Source organism: Belonocnema kinseyi, chromosome 1 (genome assembly GCF_010883055.1).
Source record: "Belonocnema kinseyi isolate 2016_QV_RU_SX_M_011 chromosome 1, B_treatae_v1, whole genome shotgun sequence".
In the NCBI taxonomy this organism is placed as follows: domain Eukaryota; kingdom Metazoa; phylum Arthropoda; class Insecta; order Hymenoptera; family Cynipidae; genus Belonocnema; species Belonocnema kinseyi.
The window spans coordinates 172919423-172929067 of record NC_046657.1 but is presented as its reverse complement, the minus strand read 5'-3'; the positions used below and the strand labels follow the sequence as shown (position 1 = coordinate 172929067).

Here is a 9645-nt window from a genome sequence, read left to right as displayed (position 1 = left end):
TGACTATTTGTCTATTTCTCTCTGTTTTGATTTTATTTAATACCTTCTAATAAGTTCACAAAATATGTGTCATAAGTTGTTTTAATTCTTTCATGCTGAATGTAAATTCTGAAATTTTAATTCTCAATAATTCAACTCTATCTCTCTAGAGTTAAAGCTATTTAAATTCACACATTTGCATAGATTTCTTTGTTGATTTTTTTAACACTTTTAAATAAATTATTAAAATATAAATAAATATAAATTTGAACATTTTTCGAATTTATAAGTTATAAAAAGATTTAATAACGAAAAATAGGTTAAATAAATGCTTTTGTTGAATTTCACTAAGTCGGTTGAGAGGAATAGCATTTGCACTTTTTCTGTTCCCGTTGGGGGATTTTTAGACGGAGGAAAAATCGCGTATTCATAGGAATACAAATTCTTAGTTTTTCTGAATTCAACGCTTGTTAGCTGGGCGTTATACGTGTTATATATATTTTTTTAAACTTTTTACCGTTGCAAAAAAAACTATTGCGATTATTCCGTGGCCTTCTATAGGGAATTTTAACGTAGAATTCGAATTTCAACAATTTCAAAGATGGTTTTGCTGTTTTTTCGAGTTTTTTAAAAAGGAACCGAATGGGGACCTAATGGGATCTTTACGGGTACTTTGTAGAGACTCCATTCAGTTCCTTCGTTCCGCCAGGGCTTCTGTCTACACTGAGGGTCCCGAATAAGGACCCAATGGGGTCTTTACGGGTACTTTGTAGAGGTTCCATTCGGTTCCTTCCGTCCGCCAGGGTACTGATCAACAAAAGAACATAACGTCTCTAACTTACGTCAATTGGACAAACTTTCTCACCCGCACACTTTTCCATGTACAGAAAGAGGACAACTGCGCACCTGCGCATGAAAATTTAAGATCTTCCTGTATTGTGCCTACTACTTACGGTAATGATTCTATTGCCAGTTTCAAATGGCTCCCTACTGGCAGTTGGGTCTCCTTATTACCCTACTGAAAATAACTATATAGGTGTCTGTAAAGGTCACTAATAGGGTTCTATATAAGGATTCTATAAGTGATTTACATAAGATCCTATATAGGGTTACCTATATAGGTTAGTATAGATGCCACCTATAGGAAATGAAACAGCTTCCTGCATAGGATCCTTTATTAAATCCTAAAGGATTCTATGGTAAGGGTATGGGTTCCTTCATCCTACGTTAGAATCCATATAAGAATCTATACAGGTTCCTGCTACTAGGCTATCGCATAGTCAAAAATAACTACTGCGCAGATGTATATGCTATATAAAACTACTGCGTAACACTTCCGGTTGATCATCTGCCCCGTATAGGTCACTAATAGGATTCTATATAGTATCCTATGCAGGAAGCTGTTTCATTTCCTATAGGTGGCTCCTATACTGACCTATATAGGTGACCCTATATAGGATCCTATATAGGTCACTTATAGGATCCTCATATAGAATTCTGTTAGTGACCTATATAGGTATTTGCAATAGGGTATTCCTTCGTGGTATAAGCCCACTGGAAGCTGCTTTGTAAGGAGCTCGATATTGCTTATTAAAAAAAGCGAGCTACTTACATTTAATTCAATTCCTAGCGTTGATGAAGAAAAGAATACATTTTATATTGGTAATCAGGTGGTTATCATGCCCTCTGTCAGTTATGAAATTGAAGATATTAATAAATATTTACAGAGATCTCTAATGAATAAGAGACTTTTCTGTTGTAAAGGTATCGGAAAATGGTGGTGGTGAGATTGAAAAATATGTGTAAAAGAATTTGGATAATAATAATAATGCTATGGTAAATATAAGATCAAACAAATATATGTTGCGTAGTGAAATTAAGAGCAACCGTGAAGTTCATTTTAAACCAAAAGGTTCTATTGGACAGCTGTTAGGATTCATATAATTTGTTCTTGAAGCTAATAAGACTCATATATCAGATTTACTAGTAGCTATTTTTAAGTTGAATACTCTCAGGAGTGCAGCTCCTTATAGTTAATCAAGACGGAGAATTGATGAATTTTCGAGGAGAAACTATAACTATCCGTTTACCCTTAAAGTCGATATTATGGGTATCGTTTATAATCGTAAAGTGGGTGCAAGCTATATAAGCAAGCCAGTATGCAAGAAATCAGTCTATCTTCAATCAGCTCGCATCTCAGAACGTGCGCTTTCCTAAGAAACTAGGTTTATAACTTGTTCATGCTGATCAACCGTATGCTTCATCATCACATAACAACAGAGATACAAATTGCAGTGCAACATCAATATTTGTGCATTTTTACAAGTAAAAGCTCATTACACATATATGGAACATTAGTTAAGGTTGATGGAAATACAGCTGTGAAAGTAACAACCCTAATTGGTAATGCTATCTGCTTTTTATTTGATGAAATTGTGTATGAATTGAAGGATATTGAGATTGACCGATCTAAAAATGTTGGACATACCAGCACCATAGAGAATTACGTTTCATTAGCTCCTAACCAGCTTAATTATGCTGAGAATGTAGGCTGGTTTGATATAGATCTGAATGCTTGAATAACAAATGAAGCTGGATACTTTGATGTAAGTATTAGGCTGGGGCGAAAAACCAACATTGTGCGTCCAGGAAACGCCTGGGTGCGATAAAGTGGCCCAGTCCAATCCGAAACTCAGCGCACTTTGAAATTTTGAAGTCGGATAATATCTTCAGTCTGTTCTTTGAGGGTGAAATCTCGAAATTTCACTAAAAAACACTAAAATGTAAGGTTTTGCAAAAATGGGCTTAAAATCGATACCGATGCCGTCCAAGGGTGACTTTACGATGAAAAGTCATCAGAGGGTACTTAGAGGTCCGTATTAAGTCGCCAAAGTCACCCCATACCAATCCTCATGGAGGGGGAAATGGCTCAAAATTGCGTATTTTAAAGTAAAACGCTTAAATAATTGTGCGGTCCCTTGGTCATGTTTGTCTATGAGCACACGAGCGTCTGTGCCACCTCTACACTGAAGCTGGACCCTCATTCCCGGTCGCCGGTCTCCTTCTCCCCTCCCCTCCCCCACCCTCTCGTCGAGCGTTGTCGAGACTTGTCAGAACCTGTCAATGGCTCATACTGTCTGGTTGTGCCTGCACTCCCCTCTTTGGTTTGTATGCCACAGCATGTCGACATTCGCAAAGAGAGACTTTGTGCAGTGCCCTATATTTGGTCCTCCAAAAGTTTTTTGTCCGAACGTTTTGCCAACGAGGGCTGACGTTCTGCGATGTTGTCAGGCGGTTCGAAAGCAAAAGGGCTGTCTTTAAGAAAAAGACAAGGAGCCTTCATTCGGAGATATTGCCGACGAAGTCTGTTCCAAACTAATAGTTATTTGGGAACCTGCTTCTATCCTAACGGTTTCAGAGCAGCGCAATAAGGAACGTCTCACAAATCTTCATAAAAAATACACCACATTGAAAAATTCATTGAAGAGTAAAACAACTTCTCAAAGTAATAAGGATGAGAAAATCGCCGCCTTCAAAGAATACTGCTCTGAATTATTTAACATAGCCGCTTGTAAGTGCGTTGACTTGTTTAGGTGCTCCTGTCCCAAGGAAAAGAAGGTTCCAGCCGTAGAGCATGCCTTCTATCTTGACCAAAGAGGTAAAAGACTCATGGGAATCACCAGCGTAGATGTCTCTGAAACAAAAAGAATACATAAGAGAGCAGAACGTAATGCAAAAAGAGGCAGACTTGAACGGGGAGAGGGTGGAGAAAGCGTTCCTACTGCATCGGCCTCCACATCTTCTTCTACGATTGATATGGATATAGATTTAGATTCCTTCTTTAAGGAAGGTGAAGGTGATAATCCTCCTCCTGAAATTAAGGTAAAGGTTGATGCTTCTACCGATGATGACGATTTTCACGACACACCACGCAGACTTGTGCAGAGAAAATCATCGCAGGCCAGACTTGACTTATCTGAAGCAGCAGTAGTTGCTCAAAGATGTGGTATAAGTCAACGGGCTGTGGCACATTTAAGCTCGTCTGTACTCCTCGCTGCCAATCGAGCAGGTATGATCTCCCCGAATATTTCTCAAAAAGTACCTGAGTGTCTAGTCATAGATAGAAGTAAGATTAGGCGCTAGAAAATTAAAATAGGCTCCAAGTTGAAGGAGGAAGCACGATATGAGGATTCTATTCGTGGCTTATACTTTGATAGTCGGAAAGACGAAACATTGACAGCTTCCGGATTTATTAACGAGGAACACATATCTGTCGTGGCCGAACCAGGTTCTAAATACGTAGGCTATGTCGTCACACCATCGAGCCATGCCCAAGATGAGTGTGATTCTATTTATAATTACGCAACAACAGAACTGAATGGAGGCTTCGATGCAGTCGTAGTCGTGGGCTGTGACGGTACAAATACGAATACGGGCTGTAAGGGAGGAATTATTCGTCTACTAGAGGAACGACTTGATCGTCCCTTGCAATGGGTTGTCTGTCTATTAAATTTCAATGAGCTACCGGTCAGAAGTCTTTTCGTATTTATTGACGGACCTACCTCTGGTCCGAACAAATACTCAGGGCTAATAGGGGGACAACTTCCAACTTGTGAGACCCTCGATGTTGTAAAGTTTAAACAAGTTGAGTGTGACTTACCTGAGATTGAGCCCATTAATCTCAGCTCATATCAAAGGTATCTTTATGAGATATCAGATGCCATACGGTTCGGAGCGTGCTCTCCTGAGCTGGCCTCCTGGAAGATAGGACCCATCAACATAGCTCGCTGGCTAACAACTGCAAATAGAATTATGAGATTATACATATCAATGAAAAGAAGCACAAACAAACTGCAAGTATTAGTTGAATACTTAATCACAGTATACGTACCTCAGTGGTTCCACATCAGACGGGATAAGTCTATCGCTGATGTGAGTCGGCATCTCTTCTAAGCAATCAAATTGTCAAAGTTTCTTCCTCTGAAGTACCGAAATGTTGTAAACACTTCCATTCAGACAAACGGCTTCTCTGCCATGCCAGAAAATATACTTCTTGGAATGGTAACCGACCCTAGGCTTACCGTTCGCCAAGACGCACTCACCAAAATCCTGGAAGCAAAACATAGGCAACAAACAACTGTTAGATACAATATTGTGCCAAAAATTAATTTTGAAGCTAATGATTACACAGAAATGATGGATTGGGAACAGATAGATGTTTCACTTACCGTACCTCCAGTTTTAATTCCTATAACAGAGAATGAACTTACCGCTAAGCTATCTATGGCCGATGGCTTGGTACCAGACTGGGACTTTACATCTTTCCCTTGTCACACAGTAGCGGTGGAAAGAACTGTTAGACTGGTAACAGAGGTGTGCAGACAAGGCATCGATCTCGAGCCTTGGGACCGACAGATACGCGTCACACGATGTGCAGCCACCTCCACGTGGTGGGCTCTGGGTCACTCGAAGTAGTAGAACTGTGAGCTAGGAGCTGCACAAGTATTTGAGCGTTTTACTCGAAAATACGCAATTTTTAGCCATTTTCCCCTCCATGAGGGGAAATACGGCTCAGTACGGACCTCTAAGTACCCTCTGATGACTTTTCATCGTAAAGTCACCCTTGGAAGGCATCGGTATCGATTTTAAGCCCATTTTTGCAAAACCTTAAATTTTAGTGTTTTTTAGTGAAATTTCGAGATTTCACCCTCAAAGAACAGACTGAAGATATTATCCGATTTCAAAATTTCAAAGTGTGCTGAGTTTCGGATGGGACTGAGACACGTTTCCGCACACAGGCGTTTCCTGGACCGACAATGTTGGTTTTTCGCCCCACCCTAGTAAGTATCCCACCCTACATGATCCTCGAATTCGCTGAAGATTATCAGAAGATTATTGTGAATGCCAAACATGAATTAATCCTAACAAGATCAAGCGCAGACTTTAATGCTATTATTCAACCAGCGCAAGGAGAACCTTAAGATTTTAAAATTATTCTCACATAGTTGAATGGATGGTTACCTATGTTCTACCTGAAAATCGTCATAAGATACAGTTGTAAAGTATATTGAAAAGGATCCACTTATATCAATGAGTTTTAAATACTAGGAAATGTTTGAAATCCTCTAATCCCCGCTGCTCAGAACCATGTCTGACCGGTAAAGACATCTACACAAATAGAAAACCACGATGTATCATACTAGGATTTCAAAAATGCAGAAAATATCACCGTGAGCACATTGAGCTAGTTTAGAGGCTCTGTGCATGACTGAACTCAGGGATTTACGTCTAGTTGCAAATTGGGCTACTTAAGGGCATGTGATACTTACAGTTTGTCCAGTTTTTTTCCACAAAAATGAAAATTTAAAAAAACTGAATTCGGAGATGCTATAAAATATCATAACGGACATCCCCAGATCCTTTTTTAGGGATAATAACAAAAAAATCTATTGTACTAAATAAAAATTTTATGCATATGTATTATTTTGAGGTTACGCCGTTTTTCATCTCTGCCTTTCCGATAATTTTAACATTATTGATGAAATAAACTTTTTTGATTGACTGCAAACAAGGTTAGTTCTGGGAGATTAGTTACTATGTTTATTTGTAAGTCCGAAGTTTCCGGCCAAAAATATTGTGTAGTTTGGAAGCAACGCTCGGGTGAATTGTAACACATATTACCTCGAAATATACACGCACGTTGTTAGCAATATCAAAAAAATTTTGATAAAGAAAACAAAAAAAAAAGTGTGCGGGGACATCCGTTAGCATGTTCGCTATCATTTCACAAATTTTGAAGGCAAAATATTTCTTATGCTAGGAAAAAAGCCGAAGGAATCTAACACTGAAAAAATCGATACTATTTCCTAAGCGTTATGCAAATTAATCACATTTTGCTAAATTAAAACTTTTTTGAATTAACCCACAAAAAAGTATGTGGGGACGTCCGCTAGCATGTTCGCTATCATTTCCCAAATTTTTAAGACAAAATATTTATTATTCTAGAAAAAAATCCGGAGGAACCTAAAACTGGCCAAATCGAAAATTTTCTAAGTATCACATACCCTTAAGGGCATGCTCTTCGGTGACCACGTGACCAAACAATTCCCCGGTTATGAACTTTTTTTTGGTGTTTACTGTGGCCACAATGATAGAGATATCGTGTTTAAACTTTGACAGATAAAATAAAAACCACTGAAGAACGTTTGTATACATCAATATACTGGTAATTTTAGAGAAAGTTTATTTATAAATTGATGGAATAGGATATAACCATTCGAGTTATAGCACTTTGCAGATAATTTTTGGTTTGATGCATTTTAGATTTCTGGTTTCGTTCATATTGAGCACTGACACCAATTGTATACTAAATTGCCTAAACCTTGAAAAAAAATATAAGCAATAAAATTTGCGCATTCGTTGCAAATCAACAAATTAGTATCTGCACGCACGTAACATATAATTATTTTTTGGGCATTTTTAGCGATTTCTAGCGGAGAAAAAAAAAACTTTAAATATCGATAAAGTCGAGATTTGTGTCGAATTTTTGTGTAAAATAATTTTCATTTTTTTGGTCATAAAAATAAAAGATAAATTTCGAATTGGAAACATAGCAACACCAGCAATGTGCTAAAATTTACACGTCGGAGTTTTCCAAACAACTTCCATAATTCTTGACGTTGAATCGATCAGCTGATAAGTATTGTTGACAGCGAACCAACCAGCGGCACTCAGCGTCGGACTCGCCTTGTCTTTCGCTCCCATGCGAAATTTTATCTTTATTCTCAGAATTGTTTCACACCAGTACAAAAAATCCACAAGAATATATAACCATTAGAAAATTTTAATTATTTTCTGAAGTTGCACATTTCTCAAGATGGGACTTGGACGGATTTTCGAGTATCACATTCTAAGATGTTACTCGATTTTTTTCAATCGAGGCATCTACTTTATCGACGTTAAAAGTTTATTTCCTATTCCTGTAGTATTTTACTAGAAAACTTTCTTCTTAATTATAAACATTTTGATGTATACAAACCTTCCTTAGTGCTTTCTCTATAACTTCCTAAATCGTGAACACGATATCTCAGTCCGTGTGGACGTATTTAAGACCAAAAAAATGAAAAACATTTCATTCTCTACACAAAAATTTTATGAACGAACTTAATTAGATGATCTCAACTATATCGGCGTTCAAAGTTTCTTTTTTACTTCGTTAGAAATCGCTAAAAATGCTCCAAAAATAATGATAGATTACCCAGTGGGCACAAAGTTTGGCGGCGTCTTTACGACATCGTTACGACATCTTTACGACAAGTTTACGACATCCTATGTCCATGTCGTTAAGGTGTCTTTACGATATCGTAAATAAGTCGTATGATATGACGATGTCTTTACGATATCTGCAAAGTGCTATAATTCGAATGGTAATATCCTATTTCATCAATTTATAAATAAACTTTCTTTAAAATTATAAACATATTGATATATACAAACGTTCTTTAGTGCGTTTCATTTAATCTGTCAAATTTTAAACACGATATCTCAATCCGTGTGTACACAGTGAACACCAAAAAAAATGCTCATAACCGGGGACTAGTTTGGTCACGTGGTCACCGAAGCAGCGAAATTTTGAATCGTGCAGGCTGCCTACTGGTGTATTTACGGGCCTGTTTACTGGTCGTCAGCCAGCAGAAAAGTCATAAGAGTAAACGTGATAAATAGCGGAAAATTGAAAGATGAGTACTTTCTATCTCTTTTACTCTTATGACTTTTCTGCTGGGCGAAAGTGCACGATATTGGGCTATTCAAACGTGCGCGGTTTTCGTGCTACTCGGGCATACCCAACCTGCGACTCACTTCAGCAAGGATCTGGCAACACTGCCCCGTATACCCCTATAGTTTGCATCAAAGATACTTTACCTAGGCTGTATTCGAGAATAGACCTTTTCATTTAAGAAAACGACATTGCGCAAACGCTAAAGACATATAGCACTTTCATGTGAGTTTCGGTCAATTTTGACTGAAACTTATGTGGGAATAGTAAACATTAACGAAAAAACTATTTCGAACAATTGGAAGTTAAAAAACTTCCCAAAAAAGAAATGTCTAATAGACCAGGAGAAAATCCATTGAAAAGAAAAAAGGTTGGTGTGCACAAGAGCTGCTGTTTTGGAAAGTGCAAGCGTGACAGTCGGCCCACGTCCTACTTGGAATGTACGTATTATTTTATTATATTTACGAAACCCGGTTTAATATATCAAAACCCTGCCGATGAAAATGCACTGAAAAAGCAAAGAAAACGCACTGGCTATTTTCACCCAATAAATCTAGTCTGTGAGATTTTTGAACAAGTTTGCTACTAGTGTGTACTATAGTGTTGTGAAAATCAGTGTGCCTATACCAATGCGACTAGGCTACCAAGCAGACCAGCTGAAAGGGAGTAAAAATAAAAATGTTCAATTTGTACAATTTTGAAATAAACTACGAGAAGGTTAGAAATTCAGAATCTACGGGTTTCAATTAAGTCCGATATCTAACTTTTTCTTTTGGATGTTGAAAATTGGAGTGAATATAACGTATCTCGTAAATGGAATGACATACGCCAACACAGACAACATTTTTTAATTCAACTTCAAAGCAGTATATTAGTATACAAGTTATAAT

At 37.7% G+C, this 9645-nt stretch overlaps 1 protein-coding gene and 1 long non-coding RNA gene across 3 annotated transcripts in view; one reads left to right on the top strand and one right to left on the bottom strand.

The window, feature by feature from the left end:
- The window catches only part of LOC117172725, a 43516-nt gene that overhangs the window by 28525 nt on the left and 5346 nt on the right, over positions 1-9645 (bottom strand). The window lies entirely within an intron of this gene.
- The window catches only part of LOC117172680, a 305863-nt gene continuing 305160 nt past the window's right edge, over positions 8943-9645 (top strand). For both annotated transcript variants that reach the window (XM_033360840.1, XM_033360830.1), the window contains exon 1: positions 8943-9195. The gene's annotated coding sequence lies outside the window, so the exon portion shown is untranslated. The remainder of the gene's footprint in view (positions 9196-9645) is intronic.